Below are 18,917 nucleotides of genomic sequence, written 5' to 3' on the forward strand. Positions count from 1 at the left end.
ACAAGTACTTAGAAGTACATCTACTCTATTACTATGTCACTATGTGAACACATTAATATAGAACATTCTTAAGATTAAATGAGTTTTTAGATATAAATTTGATATCGAGTGATTTATTGGTGGTATCTGCCAAAATTTAAAGACTACTGTAAGCTAATTATAATTGTCTCTGTTTATTAAAATAAACTAAAATACTTGCAGAATCTAAACTTTTCAAGTTATGATTTTTATTCAAAGAATGGACACTCTTGTTTATTATCAATTGGGTAGTTTATCAATCTATCATTCATTGTCTTACCCCTAATAAGTATTCTAAAATAGGTATAAAACTGACATTATTAAAAAAGTTATCTTTAGGTAAAAAAAACTTAGACCGTAATTAGCCAAAATTAAACAAGGATGACAACATCCATAAAAGCGAAGATCTGAAGTTGAAGGACAAACGAACATTACCCCTTGTAGGGTGTCATAACTGAAAAAAAAAATACATAATACTAAACAAAATTGTAGAAAAGCTTCGCTTTTAAAAAAGAATATTAGATTGTTAAAGTTTAAAATGATAATGCTTAATTTTCATCACTTGTACGAGATATTTTAATTTTTATGTATTCACTGAAAGAAAATATAATTGTGACTGAGTAAAATAAAAAAGGTATCAAAATATTAAACCCTCCCCCCCGCCCCCCCCCCCCCTTACTTACCAACCTTCCTCTTTTCTCATTTTAACCCACTATTCCTTCCCATTTTCATAATATTTCCGGTCCCCCCTCCTCCTTCCCCGAGAGATGCCCCCCCAATCTCATCCCCCTCTTTTGTCATGAAATTATGATATGAGTAATACTAATATTGTGAACTTATGATTGCACAATGCACTGTAACAACACAGATAGAAGCTTAAACATTAGTTGTTTTTTTGTTTGTTAGAGAAGCTACTCTGTAATTCGAAATGGTCGTCGATGTTCATCCATTTGGCTGTCCGTCCGTCTTAAGGTTTCCCAATGGGGGACATGTGAATTTTACGGCTGCTGTTCAATATAGATGGCAAATATTTTCCCAACAAGGATGACAACATCCATAAAAGCGAAGCACTGAAACGGTAGGTCAAACGGACACTAACACTTGTATAGTGTCAGAACTGAATAATCAGAATATAAATGTATAATTGTCGAAGCAAAATTGTAAGTAAAATTGTTAAAAAAAACTGCTTGATACAGAATAATGTTTATGGACATATTTACATTTTTAGGACTTGATTATAGAGTTGTTTCGCTTATAATATTGTACTTTGTTGTCCCAGAATGTTACAATTAAAAAAGACCTATACATATCAATTTCACATTTTATGTTTATTTTCTAGGTATAAATTTATTTCAAATCATTATTCTGAACATCTTATGTATAACTGACTTTGTCCGTGTTTGTCCATCCATATTAGGAAATATTTTGCACTTCGCTACTAATGGATGTTGTCATCCTTGTCTTGTTCTTTATTCTTTTCTTAAAGTTTAAAAGATATATCAGAATAACATAATAAAGTGTATGAATAAATTTTGGAGATTCAAGGCGAGGAAAATGAAAAAAAATCTTCTAATCTGAAATATCTTATTCCTCTATCAATTAATTGTAAGCTACTTAAAGTAGAAATTAACTAATAATTTGAAAGGAGATTAACTTCTATTCTAACTCTATTATTAAAGATTTGCTTCACTTTAATTGGAATATTACAATTTTAAAACAAATATATTTATCTGAAGTAAATTCAAAATCAACAAAAAAAAACTACGTTAGAAAATATATACTTAAAAGTTATAATGTTGAAATAATGTACAAAAAAGAAAATTGCTGCTTTGTTTTTTATATTTTTTAATCTTGTTTGGTCACTGTTTACAGTTCAAAGTTCTCATTGGTGATGAGTCATAGTTAATACGTGCATGTGAAATATGAATAATGCATGTGAAATTAAGCGCGTGCTTGTACAGAAATATAGGGATAGTTATGTGAAATTAGCAGGGAGGAAAGGGACATTAGGCTGTTCATTATACCCAAAATTTTATAATTTCGTATTTGTAGGCCTACCAATTTTGGGGACATTTATCGAATTTTGATTGGTTGGTTCATAAAATTGAGTGTCCAAACGTTTCAACCATTTATTGTAATATACAGAGGAGGTAATTTTTTTTTATTATTTAGGATGTACATCAATTTATCGGTCATTGTCTTATCTTAGATATGTGAAATAAGTTTGGTGTATTTCCATGCCCTGCCTCCCTGAATTATAAACAAAGTATAATGTATTTTACACAAACGAAACATTTATAGTAAAGTTCATCTAGTACGTAGCCTAGGTTTAATAATGTACATAAAATTAATGTTAAAAATATATAAACACACAAATTTAGATTGTACAAGTACAAGGTGTCCAAAAAAATATTTTTTTAAAAAGCTTTTCTAAACATTTATTGTTTCAAAAAGCACTTAATATAAGGCTAGAAAGGTAGGTCCGTCCTAATTCCTAGAACTCTTTAAGTGATATGAAAATAGTTAACATAAGTGCAGCCACTATATTAATGAGGTATGTCCATTCTTATGAAGGAACCACACACACACACACACACACGCACACTGACCAATTATTTACTTTATGTACTACACACATAAACAAGCACATATGTAGTAGAAATCCTTATAATAAAGTAACACGATGTTTGTCTGTCTGTCTGTTTGTTTGTATGGATGGATCTCGCTAACCGCAGAACCGATATGGTTCTCCTTTACAGGGTAGTTTCTCATAGATCCTGGGAATGTTTATAAACATTATGGGTGAGGGTACCTTACCCTTCAAACAGAAATCGTCCCTAGTAAAAAAATTAGACTAGACTTTTGAATTATTTTGGTATTATTTGAAATGTTATTGTATTTGTTGGCTTTTTGTTTTCCGCTATTTCTGACAAAATTATCCTTGTATTGTTATGATAATAACTTATATTATTGACGATAACAATAATAATAACAAAATTAAATATCTATGATGTCATTTAAATTAAAACTTGTTTCTTAAATTGTTTATTATTTTCATTTAAAATGTTTAATTAAATCTTAGGAGCTCAAGACAGTTAGAATACACAGGGAGGAGGGGGACATTGGGCTGTTTATTACACCAGTCCCCAAAGTTTTATAATAATGTTTTCTAATTCGTTGGCTTGACAACTTTGGGGACTTTTATTAAATTTGGATTGGTTGGTTCATTAATTTTTCAACCACTAATTGTAATCTACCGAAAAGGTAATTTGTGTATCATCATTGGGGGTGTACATTAATTTATCGGGCTTTGTCTTATCCCTTTAGATCCCTGGAGCTTACACCATAAGAATGTCGGAGTAAGAGGTCAGGATATTCATTCTTTTATATTAGATCTACACCTAGATAAAGAAAAATAACTATAACATAAACAGGTAGTTTCGGACAATCTTATCATTTTTTCAGCAGAGAAACTATTCTATTTTTTTGTGTCCTTGTGTCTATCGTGTCTAACGGTCTTTAACGCATAATTGTGTTAACATAAGTTGCAAAGAGCGTCGTTTTATCTCTCTTTCTCTCTACCTCTTTATTTCTCTCTCTTTCTCTCTACCTCCTTATTTCTCTCTCTTTCTCTCCACCTCCTTATTTCTTTCTCTTTCTCTTTACCTCCTTATTTCTCTCTCTTTCTCTCTACCTCCTTATTTCTCTATCTTTCTCTCTACCTCCTTATTTCTCTCTCTTTCTCTCTACCTCCTTATTTCTCTCTCTTTCTCTCCACCTCCTTATTTCTTTCTCTTTCTCTCTACCTCCTTATTTCTCTCTCTTTCTCTCCACCTCCTTATTTCTTTCTCTTTCTCTCTACCTCCTTATTTCTCTCTCTTCCTCTCCACCTCCTTATTTCTTTCTCTTTCTCTCTACCTCCTTATTTCTCTCTCTTTCTCTCTACCTCCTTATTTCTCTCTCTTTCTCTCTTCCTCCTTATTTCTATTTCTTTCTCTCTTCCTCCTTATTTCTCTCTCTTTCTCTCTACCTCCTTATTTCTCTATCTTTCTCTCTACCTCCTTATTTCTCTCTCTTTCTCTCTACCTCCTTATTTCTCTCTCTTTCTCTCTACCTCCTTATTTCTCTCTCTTTCTCTCTACCTCCTTATTTCTCTCTCTTTCTCTCTTCCTCCTTATATCTCTCTCTTTCTCTTTACCTCCTTATTTCTCTCTACCTCCTTATTTCTCTCTCTTTCTCTCTACCTCCTTATTTCTCTCTCTTTCTCTCTTCCTCCTTATTTCTCTCTCTTTCTCTTTACCTCCTTATTTATCTCTCTTTCTCTCTACCTCCTTATTTCTCTCTCTTTCTCTCTACCTCCTTTTTTCTCTCTCTTTCTCTCTACCTCCTTATTTCTCTCTCTTTCTCTCTACCTCCTTATTTCTCTCTCTTTCTCTCTTCCTCCTTATTTCTCTCTCTTTCTCTCTACCTCCTTATTTCTCTCTCTTTCTCTCTACCTCCTTATTTCTCTCTCTTTCTCTCCACCTCCTTATTTCTTTCTCTTTCTCTCTACCTCCTTATTTCTCTCTCTTTCTCTCTACCTCCTTATTTCTCTCTCTTTCTCTCTTCCTCCTTATTTCTCTCTCTTTCTTTTTACCTCCTTATTTATCTCTCTTTCTCTCTACCTCCTTATTTCTCTCTCTTTCTCTCTATCTCCTTATTTCTCTCTCTTTCTCTCTACCCCCTTATTTCTCTCTCTTTCTCTCTACCTCCTTATTTATCTCTCTTTCTCTCTACCTCCTTATTTCTCTCTCTTTCTCTCTATCTCCTTATTTCTCTCTCGTTCTCTTTACCTCCTTATTTCTCTCTCTTTCTCTCTTCCTCCTTATTTCTCTCTCTTTCTCTCTACCTCCTTATTTCTCTCTCTTTCTCTCTACCTCCTTATTTCTCTATCTTTCTCTCTACCTCTTTATATCTCTCTTTCTCTTTCTCTTACTCTTCCAATCTCAAATAGAGAATATAGAAATATATTAGTTAAAGAAAGATATACCAACATGTAAACGCTACTATAAATAATTAATTCTCGCTAAACCACAATCAACTCTGTGTGTCCAAACTGAGCCGCTCAAATTTGAATGCTCAATTTTTGTTGGTATTTCCGGAATCACTGTAAGTTATCAGCCTGGTTCCTTAACAATTAAGTAAGGTGTATCACAGTACAAATGTATACCGGTATCAGCTTTAGTCTTAAAGTTACACTGTGCTAATTATTACCTTCTTCTTATTTCACACAAGCATATTAAAATCAAACAAGCGTGATTGTTTCAAAAATAGCGCAGAAAATATACAAAAACAATATTCTATTAGATTTTGATTTTCAAAGTATTCTTTTTATATTATTTTGTCTGTCCCTTAGTCAACAATGCTATGGGAAATATAATCTTCTCGGCTGCTATTCAAGATATACTGCTCTTTTTCTTTTTTTTAAAGCGAAGCTTTTCTATAATTAGGGTCGGTCCGTACGTCCGTCCGTCCGTCCGAGATAGATAGTTTTTATTCGTTAATTTAGGCATGTTAGAATTGTCCTATCGATTTCAAACTTTGCATGGTGATTCCTGTAGTAGTTAGGTACGATTTAGAAAGCGTAGCAACTCTATAATCATTACCAGAATGTCCGTACGTCCATTTTAAACATGTTGATTTTTCTACTTTTTTAACAACATATTTTTATGTGATCTAATTATCCGTTTGATCTGATTTTTGGTATATTGATTCCTGGGACAACAAAGAACCATTTCATAAGCGAAGCAACTCTATAAACAAGTCCTAAAAATGTTAGTATGTCCATAAACATTATCCTGTAACAAGCAGTTTAGCAAAAAATTTACTTACACTTATGCTTCGACTCTTATACTTTTATATTCTGATTATTCAGTTCAGACACTATACAAGTGTTAATGTCCGTTTGTCCTACCGTTTCAGTGCTTCGCTTTTATGAATGTTGTCATCCTTGTTAAATAAAAGAGAATCCAGTGTACAACTTACTTGGTCCGTCAGTTTGTCGGTCATGCTAAAATGTTTTGTCTTTTCTTATCTTATCCTTCTTTTTTTCCTTGCTGTGTTCATTTGTCAATGTCCATAATTGATTTTTATGTGCTTCGCTCCGTAATAATGTTGTCATCCTTGTAGGAATATGAAGATACGCTAAGCAACATAGAAAGAGGGTTAGAGTATAATTCAGAGGGTATGTTTTTGGAACTGCTAGAAGAGTAGCTACAAATCTTAAAACGACAGAACAATAACCGTAATTATTGTTGAACCACACAAAAAAGTAGCTTCAGATGGACGGACATTCCTTTGCAAATATTTTTTTGTTGAATAATTAAATTTTGAGGAAAAGTACAAAGGGTTAGATAAAAAAACCAAAGAATACATTGATAGATTATTGGATGTGAATAGTATAGTGAATTTTTTCAAGGGGGGTAATTTTTTATATTCCAAAACAGTTAGAAACCTTCTCAGGACCTATGGAAAGCTGCACTATAAAGAAAAATCATAATGGTGTAGATACAGGCGAACATCCTGTAACTTTTATAAAGAAATTTCAAAGAATGAGTGTATCTAATTTTGTTATTTTGAATAATAATCGCACGTAATATTACCTTTTAATATTACTAGCGGCTTTTACCTAGAGGTAATTTTTAAAAAAATTGGAGATGCAACCACTTATTTCGAACATATTTAAAAAAACAACATATTTTGGTGCTGCGAACCATAATTTATAGGTTCCCCATAATGCTTTCTTTTCAATCTTTTAATAAATTGTTTTTTGGGGGGGAGTGTCCCACTCCCAAGAAAATAGCTTAAAAACACCACATTACCAATAGGTATATACCCTGAAGAGTAGAATCCGATCGGTTCAGTTGTTACCGAGATCTTAAGGGACGGACGTACAGACGGACAGACATTAAGCTACTTTGTATTATAGATTAATGTCACTGATCCAGTAAATAAATTATATTATAATTTGTACATATTGTGTCTGGCTACTTTGCTAATTGTTTTGTCAATATTAATATTTATCTTTGCAAACTTTAATGCAATTCTTTTTCATAATGGATAAAATTAGCACAAGTACATGCTAAATTTGGTGTAAATGTGTTAATTTTTAAATGCAATTATCAAGATCTCGTAAACGGTTGCATTATTTTTTTAACAATTTTCAGGGAATTTAAGTCAAAGAATAAGAAAATATTATTTTAAAACTTTTGGGACTAGTGTAATAAACAGCTAAATGTCCCGTCCTCCCAGATTTTAGGTATATTTAGTTTGAGATTGCGACAGCCCTCAGAGAAAACTATTCACCCCTCACAAAAAAAACTTTGGGGGCCCGGGGAGGGCATACACCACCTCAAGACGCGATGCCAATAGAAATGTAAAAATGTATTTATACAAAAAATTATATAAAATTTAAAAACGTATATTTTTTATTTATTTTAACAACTCTTAAAACATTTCAATTTTGCATGAATTATTTGAAAGAATGCTTTGATTCATTTTATTTCCAACAGAGTTATATTTACATTTCTAGGTTTAAAAGTTATGTTAATAAACATCACATAAATTTTATGAGTATTTTTAAAGTAAAATATTCTTTTTAAAAAAGAGGATGCATAACATTTTTAAACAGGGATGAAAAAATCCAAATTAATAGTAAGAAGGACAACTAAATATAAGAACAAAAATATTAGATTTCTTTTTAATTTAATCTAAAACAACTTAAGATGACCTGAACAAACAGTATAGACGTTTGCGAGTTCTTAAGTAAAACATCAAACCTCTTTTTACAAAAAGATATAACACATAAGCCAAAAATTCTCAAATCTTTTTTTGCCATATTTTTTTTTATAATATTTTCCTTTTTCTTAGATCAATAGTTTATTTAGTCTTAAACAATGGATAATAAACCAGGAATAAAAAATCGGCATAAAAAACGGAAGTTTAGGCTTTGTTTTATCAACAGTGGCGTGCAGAGAGTTTTCTCTGTGTTATGTATTGCTTCCCGATTGTAATTTGAGGGGAGGTGGGGGGGGGGGGGCTTTGACAACCAACTACACATAATTTATGACACCTTAAAAGGTAAGTACGTCCGTATTGAGAAATAGAATACTACATCTTAAACAATTTTACTACACACACTTATTGAATTTAACCAACCAAAGATTTTTTTATCTAATCTTAACCAGACAAATGCCATCTAGCTAAAAAAGATGCGTAGATTTCATTTCTGGCAACCAGAAAATCCGCAGAAATCGAATTCACGAGATCCAAAAAAGTTTCATTAAAAAAAACCTTACACCAAAAATAACAAACAATAATTATAACAACGACTTAGTTTCTTTTTCCTGTTTAATTCGAATATTGAAACTAATTTTCAGGCATGCATGTTTGTTGGTATAGTACTTTTTTTAGAAACCAAAATACAGACATATTTAAAACTACGAAATTGTATATTATTTACTAGAAAGATTATATTTTTTTTCTTGCCATAAAACAACTTTTTGTACATAAAAACCCGTAATGTCTTCATTATTGACACAAACATGCATGCTGTATAGTTTTAAAAAATTTAGTCAAATAAAATACCTGATTAGAATACAAAGCAAGAAATAAAGGTTATCAACTCCCTATGAGCTTTTTGTGTTAAATAGAATTATTAATAAGAATAAAAGAGTTTCAAAAAATAGTAAAATAACAAAATGTTAGGTGAATTGTTAATATTAAATCAATCAAAAAATGTTTTACATTCTTATAATTAATTTCAATAAAACATATATATGCTCAAGAAAGGTTATTTATAATTATGAATTCTACCAGACTAAAATATAAAAGGGGAAATAGTTTATGAAGACGACACAAAATGATTTTAAAAATTACTTATTTTTATCTTTTTTTTTAATCTTTAACAATTTTAATGTTTTTATTATGTAAATATATAAAGTATTATTCAAACTTAAAGGATTTAATCTTTTTCTTTGTAATTTATATGTCTAAACAGTGTAAAAATGAAGTTCTTAATTACGAATTTTCAAATCATTAGATTTTAATACAGTTTATTATAGAAATAAAGAATAATTTCAACAAAAAAAATTGCTACAAAAAGGCTTACTGTATTAATAAACTGACTTAATTGTATAATTGCATTCATTTTGTTTATTTACCTTGAAAAATGAGTGTTTAAGTGCTGCATTGGTTAAAATCAAACCTAAAAGTGCTCTTTATTCAGTGACAGAGTGAAAAAAATATATACCTTGTTTTATAGTTTTTGATCTCTTTTTTTTTTATATATTTTTATCTGATATGTATATCAAAATTTAAAAGTATCTATTTCATTAGATATTCATACTTTGCTAAAATGTCTTGGTTACTTTTTGCACTATATTTGCTCTAAAAAGGATTCTTTATCTGACTTTCACATTTAAAATGAAAGATTTTATCCCAATTATTATGTTGACTGTAGAAAAAAATAATTATTTTGTTTATATGCAATTTTCTATAATAAAATGTGAGAAATGCCTTTTTTTACATGAAGGGCGAAAAAAGTAACACTGAAAATATTTTTTATGTCTTAAGCATGTCCTAAACTCATAGATAATAAACTTTCAGAAAAGATTTATTTCAGAATATGTCATTTAGGGCATAAAATTAATTTTGCAAATTAACATTGCAAATGTTTGCCAATAACTTTAAAAAATGATTTCTGCTGATTTTCTAATTTACATGGGTGTTTTCTACACATTTTCCCCTTTCTAAAAATACCTTCCTCATAAAGATTGGCTTCCAGAAAGTATATACTTTCCGAACATGAAATGTGTACAGAGAATCATAAAATATTCCTATTCCTTCTATAATCAAAATATTTTGTGTTTTTTCCACATTTTTTTGTGTTTTTTTGTGGAGTTTGTCATCCTAGTAACTGTAAAGCAGCAAAACAGAACATTGTATATTAACTGTGTATTTTCCCCTGTTAATGAATACAATGTCTAATTAAGGAGAAAACAGAATTAATCTATTTCTCGTATTCATTCGAATCCGGTGGATAGGAACCGGTTCTCATCCATACGAAAAAACTATGACTATCATCGTATTATATCCAGCGTTCTACGAATATAAAAATTTACGATCATAAGATTAAAACCAGTTTCTTTAGCCCGTGCCTTCGGCACCACGGGGCTAAAAAACTGGTTTTAATCTTATAGTTGTACATTCTATATCCGCAGAAAGCTGTTTATAATACGATGCGAGAAATAACTATTCTATTATTTGAGAAAATATTCTCCTCATAATTATTCTTTATTAATAAATATAGGAAGCACAGAAACAAATCTCACAGAACTAATCTTATTAAAAGCGTAGCTTCTCTACAATAAAAGCCGGTTAGTACTTTTTAGATTTTAGAGAATTTCTTATCTTTTCATTGTTATGTAATAATATTCAACTTTTACATTAAATAGTTTTTATTTTGTTTTTATTTTTGGAATTTTTTTTTGTGAAGCGTAGTTTTCTGATAATATGGGTTGGTCTGTCCGTATGTCCGTCTTTTAGATATTGTTGAATATTGAATGTGTTTTTACTTTATAAATTTGAATATTTGTATGTATATCTGATGTGTTGTGATCTGCTCTTATGGATGTTGTCATCGTTGTTTCTTATGCTTTTTTGTCAATTATCTATTTTTGGTAGGCTCGGCAACCGCTAATAAAGTTAAATGATCTTTTACAGCACTTTGTTAAATAACCTTTTTGTATATTCCTTATCTATTGTCATATTTTTAATTTTAAAAACTCAATTAGCCATCACATGCACAAGTCACAATAAAACTTGTTACAAATACAACGAAATTAAAAAAAATCAATTAATTACTAGTTTTTTTTTTATCTTTTTATTGCTTGGCTTGCTATGGTTGTTATTTTCCAGGTTTGCTTTTGTAGATATAATTTAATGAATATATAATAAGGAATATTGGCAACTTCTTTTCTTTATAATTGTTGTGTTTGTCATGGCTCGCAAATTAAAGGAATGATAATTGTATTGTAAAACACTAGCAGCTACGCCCCTAGCATCTAGAGGCTCTGTACGCGAAGGACAAAGGAGCAAGAAAATAACTTAAAACCATCCCGAGACCTAAATTTAAAAAAAAAAGTTAGCCTGCCACCACACTGGAACATGTGTGACGCTTCTCTATAATTAGTAACTCAATCGGTTCAGTAGTCATTGAAAAATTAAGCTTCAGACAAAAAAAAACTCACTCCTTTATAAAATAGGACATATAATTACAAGTTGCCTCGAAGGCAAAGTTAATCATTGATAGTAATTTATAGGATCTTTAGCTCCATACAAAAAACCTTACTACTTTTTCATTAAAGGAAAGGATATCTATAATACTGTATACATACTTACATTTTTAGAAAATGAAGAATAAAAATATCTAAACATTTTATGGACACTATAATTTACATGAAAAAACTAGAAACAGTTGTTAGTGTATATAAAAAGATCTCGCTTTACAAGTATCAGGTAAGCTAACAAATAGTCCAAGAAAGAATTCAGCTGTTTTGAGGGTGTGGGGGATAGGGAAATTTTTCTCTCTCTTCAATTTAGGTTGTTTATAATGTAGTCAGTAGCTATTGGTCAATGCGTTCTTTCATGGAAAGGGATAACGTTAAGTCAAAATCGGGGGGGGGGGGGTATCTCTAATTTAGCCAGCTGCAACAATCATTCTATTAGAGCAGGCCAAAATCTGATGCAAAATCTAAGTAATTCTATATTCATTTAGTAAATTGATTTTTCTTCTCATTAATTAATGAAACTTTGATTCCACTTGACATAAACAGTGCCGAACAATTAATACTAATTACTTTTACATCAATAAATATTACCAACACACACACACAAACATACACTGAAAATAAACATACACTTACAAACATATTGACAAACAATAAATAATCATTTAGGAAAATTTAATTATAAAAAAATAAAGATTGAAAGTAAAATATCAATTCTATCCAGGGACTAGCTAGAGGAAGGTGTAGCTACTTCCCAACGGAGAAGCAAATGAAGAGTCTGTTTTCCCCTTTGGTTATAACCCCTTGGACAACTATCTTGCATATAAATGGCATTTTAAAACTTAATAGGTCTACATAATGGAACAATTCTATCATGTTGGCCAAAATTTTTTTTTGTTCTTAAGTACATTGAATTTAGTTTTTTATATTTTCTCTTGCTTTTCAACTTTCTGTTTTCTTTTTATTCTTTTCATAGTATTCTCTTTGATTGGCCATATATTTTGATTATGTCGCTTAGACGCAAGTGTCCTTGTTATAATTCTTAATCGTTATAGAAATCTTCATCAACGGCTGGCTAAAGATATCGTTCACAAAGTAAGTGCTTGTTGACGTAATTATCCTAAATATAGAAAAGCCAAGCTGAATAAAACTGCAGGGGCATCCAAGCTTTTTTATTTTGGAAAAGGGGGGGTAAAATTTTGAAAATAAAAATTTTGGGGGTGCCTACAATACCACTAAGCTCATTTTTTTTTTGGGGGGGGGGAGTAATCTTTATTTCATAGAGGCATTTTTTTTATTCGGGGGGGGGGGGAATTAAAATCCAAAATCCCCTTGGACGTCTATGAAAAACTGTACTGTGGTCAAATATGTTTGTTTGTTTGTTTAGCTCGTACATGAAAACAAAGCTTTTTTATAATTAGGGTCTGTCCGTATGGCCGTTTTCCCGTCATCCGTAACGGTCAGGTCTTCACGTAATTTAAGAATGTTAGAATTGTCCTGTAAACTTTTGCAAATTTTGCATGATGAATATGATTCCTAAAACAATTAGGTACAGTTTAGAAAGGATAGCAACATTATAATCGTCAAAAGAAAGCCCACTTAAACATGTAAAAATTTTTAATAAAATATCTTTATCCTATTCAACTGATTTTTATATAAATATTATAAGTATCCTCTATTAAATAACTTTTCATTCATTTATATATAATTTTGTTTACAATAAAAGATAATTATACTCTGCTTATTAGGTTAATACACTCTGCAAGTGTTTATGTTCGTTTGTTATACCTTGTACTCACTGTTAGAGCTTTGCTTTAATGTACGTTGACATCCTTGTTTATTTGTGCTCTTTAAAAACTATATAAATTGGGATAAAATTCCTACACAATGATATAGATAACTTTCTATTGCTGTGTCCATTGATATCTCAGAACTGCAGGACTTTATTATTTTTTTAGATGGTGATACTATAAAAATTGCCATAAATAGGTGCAACCAATCATTAGTTAGAAATAGAGACAATTAGATTTTTGTAGGTAATTTAAAAACACTTTATTTGGTTTAGGTACATCCAGATGAGATTTGTAGGCGTGGGCATTGAAAAATCATAAATCGACCCCCCCCCCCCCCCAAGTTCATTTGTATGGTATATTTTTATATCATAGAAAAAAAGGACATTTTTTAAAATTTTTTTTAGCCAAATCAAATTAATTTATAAGGATTTCTTTGTTTTCAAAGGAACAGACTTACGATTGCAATCAATAATCATTATTGTACAATAGAAGTCTTTTATAGTGCCTATAAAAAATGACGACATACTGGCCTACCATTGGTTAATTAAAAATGTATTCTGGTCTGTCATTGGTAAATTAGTCTGTATATAGGCATATTATTGCTCATTTGTACTGTATGATGTCATTTTGTCATAAACAGCTGTTTAATACATTTTGTTCAGAATCTCTTCCCCTTTCCTAGCATCCAATAAACTTTTTTTACTGTTTTCCAGTTGGTTTGCTAATGTATGAACATTCAACAACTTGACGTCCAAGCAAACTAATATTTTTGTTGTTGTTGTTGCGAATCTGTTTTTAAACTTAGGTATGTCCGTCCGTCCATCAATCCATCCGTACTCCATTACTCAATTTGTTCTTCTATAATGAATTACTTAACATAAAAGATGAGTGATGGGGTTGATATCTTTAAATTTTAGCTTAACTTACCTTTAGGGGCTGCATCTCTAGAGGCCTCTAATGGCGCTTGATGAAAGGGGGGAGGGGAAGAGTCGACCATCGTTGAATTTTATAATTAAAATGGAAAAGTAGAAAATTTTAGCTGGATCTATAAAGGTTCAAGGGGAACTAAATAGGTTTAGAGGGTAGATCTTGCAATTTAGGACTTGATTATAGAGATGCTATCATAACCTTTCCCAAATTTGAAAATACTTCAAGCAGATCATATAAAAAACTAAGTATTTATTTTTACATATCTTTACATAGGAGTTTTTGTTTACTAAATAGGTATGTCTATCTATTACATAATTAAGCCAACAATAGTAGGTAAGTTTACCCAGCTGTTTAAAATTCAAAAAAGGTTTTGTGATTTTGGGGGGCAACGCTTCTTTGTAGAGCTGACCTTATTATCTGACCCTCAAATACAATTTAGATTTAGCTTATTCCAGATATATCTTATTCTTGAAGTTTACCTAATTTTATTCTGTAATTTCATCTTTCATGATATTTTGAATAATCCATGATTTGTCAAAAAAAAAAATTTGTAAAACAATTTAGATAATCATTATATTTAATTTAAAAAGTTTAAATAAAAACTTTACATAAGATAAAATAAATTCTATTAATAGAACCTCGTAAAAGTGTCGAACTATGACGTCAGAAAAAAATAACAATTAACCAATGAGAAGCCAGTATTCACTGTAATTGACCAATGGTAAAATATATAGCGGTCTCTCATTGGTTAATTGTTAATTTTTTCTGACGTCATAGTCAGACACTTTTACTGGGTTCCTATTAATATCTAAAAATATGTCGATTTTAACTTTAATTTTCCTCGGTCAAGAAAAGAATAAACATTTGAAAAACATTTAATATAACAAGAACAAGAAAGAGCTAGAAGTGTAGTTGTCCTGGTTGTGCCGGCTTTCAATTTATATCCTATTATATAAAGTCTAAAACGTAAGTTTTCAATAACTACTGAACCGAATGATTTCTCTATTTTACGGAAGCTTCACCAAGGTCCCGGGATGGTTTAAGCTATTTCATTTTATTTTTAGGTTTTAGCATAATTGTTGGCTATTTTTCTGTCCCCTCGCTACCCATTCAAATACAAGTCTCGAGGCTGCTTATACTAAATAATACAGAAGTAGGATAAATATTGATATTTAAAACCGGTCATACTAACTGGAATATACCATTCAGAGAAGCTTAATACATATTGTGTAAGAACGAAATCGATCCTCCTACTTGAATTTTTAAACAAAGGCCTCTTAATCAGTGAATTGATTCTTTAGGAATATATCCTATTATGTAAAGTATTATTATATGTATAAAAACAGTTTAACTTTTTAACTTTTTTTATTGATGGAATACATATGTTTCTCTATAAAAATAGATCATCAGTTCCAATTAAGATGTATAAAATAAGAGTTAAAAAAATATATGTCCTTGCATTTTGAATCCTTTTAAAAGTAGTAAGCGTTTTTTGTCTGTCCCGAAGGATCTCGCTAACTGCTAAACCGATATTGTTCTTCTTTACAGTGAAGCTTCTTATCGGTCCTGGGAAGATTTTAAACTATTTTTGGGGAGGGTGTCTTCCCCCCCTTCCCCCTAAAAATATTTTTTACTCTTTTGAAACTCAAATTTAAAATGGGATGAGGTCAACTTTTCCCTTTCCTACCTTAAGTGCAACTAGAGGCTTCTGGGGGCATAGCCGCTAGTATTATATAGAGAAATAGTTTCATCATAAGAAACTAGGAGGAATGTGAATTTTGGAGTTGCTTTGAATTTTGAAAATAGGTAGTTAATAGATTCCACGAAAGAATGCAACTATAAGTAAAATATCTTAAATTCTTGAACAGTGTGGCTGATGAAACTCTTATTGATATAGAGAGACATCTTAAAATATTTTATATTGTACACAGTGTGGCATATGTAACTCTTATTGATATAGAGAGGGTTATCTTATAATCTTTTATATTGTACACAGTGTAGCAGATGAAACTCTTATTGATATAGAGATAATTATCTTATATTCTTTTATATTGTACACAGTGTGTCAGATGAAACTCTTATTGATATATAGATGCTATAATCTTTTATATTGTACACAGTGGGGCAGATAAAACTCTTATTGATGTAAAGAGAGTAATCTTAGAATATTTTATATTGTAAACAGTGTGGCAGATGAAACTCTTATTGATATATAGATGTTATAATCTTTTATATTGTACACAGTGGGGCAGATAAAACTCTTATTGATGTAAAGAGAGTAATCTTGGAATATTTTATATTGTAAATGTGGTATTCGGCAACCGTGAGCCATGCCTATGGCACCCCTGATCTGGGGTTCGGTGGAGGGTCAATGGCCCTCCCCCGAGTCCTGGGGAAGGGGTCTAGTGACCCCCTCCCTACGCTTAGAATTAATGATTGAATCTGTCATGTTTATTATGGTTAACTGTATTCTTAATTCTCCCCCACCCTTTTCAGGGATGGGGGATCATTATTGCCCAAACTGACCATTGTATATGTATTATTGATGCTTTTATGTTATGATTATTTATTCCTATCCATGTAATTATTGTTTGTTGTATATAGCTTCAGTATCTTTTAAACCTTCAATAAAGTGACAACTGGAAATAGATGTTGATCATTATCTAGTGAAAGCTAGAGAAGCGTAGCTTCTCTATAGTAAGGTGTCCACGTCTGTCACACTGCCGTAATCTAACTGAACTCCGGTGTCTGCCATTATCCTCGGCGGATACCACAACTTTGGTGACAGCTGTGTGAGATTACGGCGAACCACAAGTGTAGAGCAGACGCGCATCTGAGGCTAAGGTACTCCCAGCAGTGAATCTGGCAAAACTGACGCAAGCAACCTGAATTACCCACCCTGGACAGCAAAGTTTAACTCTGCATCCGGCAGTTGTGGAAGCGAGACAGCGAAATTTGACGAATAACCGCGAGCAGCGCTGATATCTAACGGAGAATTGAGCGCCAAAAGGGCTGAAACAGGCCTGCGGACCGGCTGAAACAAGCCAAATAAGTGTAAACGGCTGGAAATAGGCCAACTTTACTGCAAGAAATAGCAGGATCCGAACCAGTGGCGCTAGCAGGACGGGACATTCCCTGCCGCCATCAGCCGGATTTGGATCAGCGGCGCCAGCAGGACGGGACATTCCCTGCCGCCGATAGGCTGAAACATGCCACATAGCTGCAAGCTGCGAGCTAACATACGAGTGTAGTGCACCAGAACAGAGAAAAACTACGTCAACTCCGAGTATCCTGAGAAGCTACAACGCAGCCACCCATCTAGAAAAACAGATATTATGTTACATTGCAGGGATTACCACCCTGGTGTTATGGCCAAACAATAGATTTATGAGCAAAGCTTGGCAAACAAATTGTTGTGTTGTGATAAATCTAAGAATAGAACAGGCTTGGATTATTGTGTATTGTGATAACAGCTAAAAATAGAACAGAGTTGGTAAACAAATCTGTTATGCAATTGTGATAAGGACAAAAATAGAAGCTAGATGTAATATAATAAAGACCCTGATATACAATCAAAACATCTCAAGCCCACAGCACAACAACAATACACCCCTTATTCCAAGGGAAAGGGAGGAGCCCCTCTACATTGAAGGCAAATACAATCAGGGTGATATAATAGATAAGCCTAGGATTAAGAAGAAAAGGCAATATTACACCAGCACACAGTTACCCCCCCTCCCTCACAGGGGGAACGGACGGAGTTACCCCCGTCCCCTCACGCGCTTCCCCCTTCCTACCCACACTAGACTAAGTCCGTCTGTAGTGTGGGGCTAGCGATCGGACACACAGAGCGCCATTCACGGGTAGCGCAACAGAGTGCGGAAAATATCATAAATCCAACGGACGAAGCGGACCAATGAGAGAGCGAGTTGAGGGGTGAGAGCGCGTTTTCCCCGTGTGCGCGGATTTGACGGCGCGGACGCGCGTTACAAGGACAGGAGATTTCACGCACACACACACACACACACTCACACCGGAGCGGAGCTACTCCATAGCATTTAACAGGGGTATTTTTAGCAAATAAAGAATTGCAAGTTTCTTTCCTTCTAGCTCTAGTGTGATAAAGGAAAACCCAATCAGTTCCTGACAGCAGTTCAGACCCTCAACATCTATCTACCTCTACCAGCCTACCCTACAACCTCAACACCTAACTAGTGATAAGTACAGCTAAGTTATATCTTTGCAACTAAACTCCCAACCTAGTGATACAAACAGTGTTGGCTGTTAGGCTAGGAAGCCTCAAGTGACAAACCATCCATTTTAGTACTGTATAACTTTGTGCCCGCCGTTGCACCGTTGACCCAATGGACCAGCATCAAGCCCCAGGAGGTGACCAAGCCCCAGGATGGCTCCAGGATGACCCTCAGCCGGCCCCAGCCGAGTACCGCAAGCTGATGCTGAGCAATCTGCCGGAGTTTAGAGGGCCGCCCAAGCAATCCTGGTCGGCACATATCCGCAGACTCGAGATGTCATGGGCGGCTTACCGCGTGCCACCTCATGATTCCCTCAACCGCCGCAACGCCCTACTACTGTCACTGGTAGGGCAAGCGGCGGAAATGGCGTCCCATCTGTTTGGCGAGGCAGGCCAAGCCTTGACCTACGAACAGGTCAAGACCGAGTGTGAATTGCTATTTCGCCCTGCTTTTGAATCCCAAACGCTTAAACAAGCGTTTAGGGATTACAAGCAACACTCGACAGAACCTATACAAGCGTACATATCAACTAAGTGCGCCTTGTATAGGGACGCCTACAACCATGAGGATCTTGAGTTGTTGGTGGACGAATTAAA

General features: G+C 32.9%; 1 protein-coding gene across 3 annotated transcripts in view; it reads left to right on the forward strand.

Moving 5' to 3' along the window:
* Window positions 1–18,917, forward strand: part of LOC145306209 (uncharacterized) — a 324,616-nt gene that overhangs the window by 22,194 nt on the left and 283,505 nt on the right. The window lies entirely within an intron of this gene.

This window comes from Acartia tonsa, chromosome 2 (genome assembly GCF_053477335.1).
Source record: "Acartia tonsa isolate MP-2025a chromosome 2, ASM5347733v1, whole genome shotgun sequence".
In the NCBI taxonomy this organism is placed as follows: Eukaryota; Metazoa; Arthropoda; class Copepoda; order Calanoida; family Acartiidae; genus Acartia; species Acartia tonsa.